Consider the following 4,464-nt stretch of genomic DNA (forward strand, 5'->3'; position numbering starts at 1 on the left):
CTCCACCTTCTGCTCCTCCTCCTCATCGTCCACCACCTCCTCCTCATCCTCCTCATTCTCCTCCACCACCTCCTCCTCCTCCACCCTCCTCCTCCTCCACCTCCTCCTCCACCTCCTCCACCTCCTCCTCCTCCTCCACCTCCTCCTCATCCTCCTCCTCGTCCTCCTCCTCCTCATCATCCTCCTCCACCTCCTCCTCCTCCTCCTCCCTCATCCTCCTCATCCTCCTCCTCATCCTCCTCCTCCTCATCCTCCTCCACCACCTCCACCTCCACCTCCTCCTTCTCCTCCTCCACCACCACCTCCAGCTCCACCTCCTCGTCCTCCTCGTCGGCCCAGGATGCTTGATCTCTGGTGGGAGTCCACCCGTCTGTGGGACGTCTGTCAATAGCCGTAGCAGCGGCGGTGGAGGCGGTGTAGGCGGTGGAGGTGGAGGCAGTGGAGGTGGAGGCGGTGGAGGCGGTGGAGGCGGTGGAGGTGGAGGCAGTGTAGGCGGTGGAGGCGGTGGAGGCGGTGGAGGCGATGGAGGCGGTGTAGGCGGTGTAGGCGGTGTAGGAGGTGTAGGGCGGTGTAGGCGGTAGAGGCGGTGGAGGCGGTGGAGGCGGTGGAGGCGGTGGAGGTGTAGGCGGTGTAGGCGGTGGAGGCGGTGTAGGAGGTGTAGGCGGTGTAGGCGGTAGAGGCGGTGGAGGCGGTGGAGGCGGTGGAGGCAGTGGAGGTGTAGGCGGTGTAGGCGGTGGAGGCGGTGTAGGCGGTGGAGGCGGTGGAGGCGGTGTAGGCGGTGGGAGGTGGAGGCGGTGGAGGCGGTGGAGGCGGTGGAGGTGGAGGCGGTGTAGGCGGTGTAGGTGGTGTAGGCGGTGGAGGCGGTGGAGGCGGTGGAGGCTGTGTAGGCGGTGGAGGCGGTGGAGGCGGTGGAGGCGGTGGAGGCGGTGTAGGCGGTGTAGGCGGTAGAGGCGGTGGAGGCGGTGGAGGCGGTGGAGGCGGTGGAGGCGGTGGAGGCGGTGGAGGCAGTGGAGGTGTAGGCGGTGTAGGCGGTGGAGGCGGTGTAGGAGGTGTAGGCGGTGTAGGCGGTAGAGGCGGTGGAGGCGGTGGAGGCGGTGGAGGCAGTGGAGGTGTAGGCGGTGTAGGCGGTGGAGGCGGTGTAGGCGGTGGAGGCGGTGGAGGCGGTGTAGGCGGTGGAGGTGGAGGCGGTGGAGGCGGTGGAGGCGGTGGAGGTGGAGGCGGTGTAGGCGGTGTAGGTGGTGTAGGCGGTGGAGGCGGTGGAGGCGGTGGAGGCTGTGTAGGCGGTGGAGGCGGTGGAGGCGGTGGAGGCGGTGTAGGCGGTGGAGGCGGTGGAGGCGGTGGAGGTGGAGGCGGGGGAGGCGGTGGAGGTGGAGGCGGGGGAGGCGGTGGAGGTGGAGGCGGTGGAGGCGGTGGAGGAGGTGGAGGTGGAGGCGGTGGAGGCGGTGGTGGCGGTGGAGGCGGTGGAGGCGGTGGAGGCGGGGGAGGCGGTGGAGGCGGTGGAGGCGGGGGAGGCGGTGGAGGCGGTGGAGGCGGTGGAGGCGGTGGAGGCGGTGGAGGCGGTGTAGGGCGGTGTAGGCGGTGGAGGCGGTGGAGGCGGTGTAGGCGGTGGAGGCGGTGTAGGCGGTGGAGGCGGTGGAGGCGGTGGAGGCGGTGGAGGCGGTGGCGGCCTCCAGACGCGTCGCAGACGGCCGCCTCAGGCTCAGCCCGCCAGTCGCCGGGGGACTTAGCAGCTGTGAGGGCCCTTCACGGCGGTGTGAGATGGAGAGAGATAGATGGAGATAGATGGGGAGAGATGATAGAGAGATGGAGAGATAGGTAGAGATAGATGGAGAGATAGATAGATAGAGATAAAGAGATGACAGAGAGATGATAGAGAGATAGAGAGATAGATAGAGATAGATAGAGAGATAGGAGATAGAGAGATAGACAGAGAGAGATGATAGAGGGATAAAGAGATAGAGATAGATTGAGAGAGATCGATAGAGAGATATAGATAGAGAGATAGAGAGAGATAGAGAGAGATGGAGATAGAGATAGAGAGATAGATAGAGAGATGATAGAGAGATAAAGAGATAGAGATAGATGGAGAGAGAGAGATAGAGAGATGACTTAGCAGCTGTGAGGACCCTTCACGGCGGTGTGAGATAGAGAGAGATAGATAGAGATAGATAGATAGATAGAGAGAGAGACAGAGATAGAGATAGAGAGATGATTTAGCAGCTGTGAGGGCCCTTCACGGCGGTGTGAGATGGAGAGAGATAGATAGATAGAGATAGATGGAGATAGATAGATAGAGAGAGAGAGATGATAGAGAGATGATTTAGAAGCTGTGAGGCCCTTCGCGGTGGTATGAGATAGAGAGAGATAGATGGAGATAGATGGATGGAGCTAGATAGAGAGAGATGATAGAGAGATGGAGAGATAGAGAGATGACAAAGAGAGAGATATAGAGAGATGACTTAGCAGCTGTGAGGGCCCTTCACGGTGGTGTGAGATAGAGAGAGAGATAGATGGAGATAGATAGAGAGAGATAGAGAGAGATAGAGAGATAAAGAGATAGAGATAGATGGAGAGAGATAGATAGAGAGATATAGATAGAGAGATAGAGAGAGATAGAGAGAGATGGAGATAGAGATAGAGAGATAGATAGAGAGAGATGATAGAGAGATAAAGAGATAGAGATAGATGGAGAGAGAGATAGAGAGATGACTTAGCAGCTGTGAGGGCCCTTCACGGTGGTGTGAGATAGAGAGAGATAGATGGAGATAGATGGAGAGAGAGATAGAGAGAGATGATAGAGAGATAAAGAGATAGAGATAGATGGAGAGAGATAGATAGAGAGATATAGATAGAGAGATAGAGAGAGATAGAGAGAGATGGAGATAGAGAGATAGAGAGAGATGATAGAGAGATAAAGAGATGGAGATAGATGGAGAGAGATAGAGAGATATAGATTGAGAGATAGAGAGATATAGAGAGAGATGGAGATAGAGAGATAGATAGAGAGAGATGATAGAGAGATGACTTAGCAGCTGTGAGGGCCCTTCACGGCGGTGTGAGATAGGGAGAGATAGATAGAGATAGATAGAGATAGATAGAGAGATGGAGAGATAGATAGAGAGAGATGATAGAGAGATAAAGAGATAGAGATAGATAGAGAGAGAGATAGAGAGATGACTTAGCAGCTGTGAGGATACTTCACGGCGGTGTGAGATGAAGATATAGATGGAGATAGATAGAGATAGATAGATGGAGATAGATAGAGAGAGATGATAGAGAGATGACTTAGCAGCTGTGAGGGCCCGTCACGGCGGTGTGAGATAGAGAGATAGATAGATGGAGATAGATGGAGATAGATAGAGAGATAGACAGAGAGAGATGATAGAGAGATGGAGAGATAGATAGAGATAGATAGAGAGATAGATAGAGAGATAGAGAGATAGAGATAAAGAGATGACAGAGAGATGATAGAGAGATAGAGAGAAGATAGAGAGATGATAGGGAGATGGAGAGATAGAGAGATAGACAGAGAGAGATGATAGAGAGATGATAGAAGATAGAGAGAGATGATAGAGAGATAAAGAGATAGAGATAGATGGAGAGAGATGATAGAGAGATGACTTAGCAGCTCCGAGGGCCCTTCACGGTGGTGTGAGATGATAGAGATAGATGGAGATAGAGAGAGATAAATAGAGAGAGATAGACAGAGAGATGATAGAGAGATGATTTAGCAGCTGTGAGGGCCCTTCACGGTGGTGTGAGATAGAGAGAGATGGAGAGAGAGAGACATAGAGATAGATAGAGAGATGATAGAGAGATTATAAAGAGATGATAGAGAGATAGAGAGAAGTTAGAGAGATAATAGATAGATAGAGGGAGATAGATGGAGAGAGATGATAGAGAGATGACTTAGCAGCTGTGAGGGCCCTTCACGGCGGTGTGAGATAGAGAGAGATAGATGGAGATAGATGGAGATAGAGAGATAGATAGATGATAGAGAGATGATTTAGCAGCTATGAGGGCCCTTCACGGTGGTGTGAGATGGATAGAGATGGATGGAGATAGATGGAGAGAGATAGAGAGATGGAGAGATAGGTAGAGATAGATAGAGATAAAGAGATGGAGAGATAGGTAGACATAGATAGAGAGAGATAGAGAGATGATTGAGCAGCTGTGAGGGCCTTTCACGGCGGTGTGAGATGGAGATAGATGGAGATAGATGGAGATAGAGAGAGATAGATAGAGAGAGATGGAGTTAGAGAGCGATAGAGAGAGAGATAGAGAGATGATAGAGAGATGATAGAGAGATGATAGAGAGACAGAGAGATGATAGAGAGATAAATAGAGAGATGATAGAGAGACAGAGAGATGATAGAGAGAGAGATAGAGAGATAATAGAGAGATGATAGAGAGATGATAGAGAGAGACAGAGAGATAGAGAGATGATAGAGAGATAGAGAGATG

This window comes from Petromyzon marinus, unplaced genomic scaffold, assembly GCF_048934315.1.
Source record: "Petromyzon marinus isolate PM22_M1 ecotype Great Lakes invasive population unplaced genomic scaffold, UKy_Petmar_22M1.pri1.0 PM_Scaffold_175, whole genome shotgun sequence".
NCBI classification, from domain to species: Eukaryota; Metazoa; Chordata; class Hyperoartia; order Petromyzontiformes; family Petromyzontidae; genus Petromyzon; species Petromyzon marinus.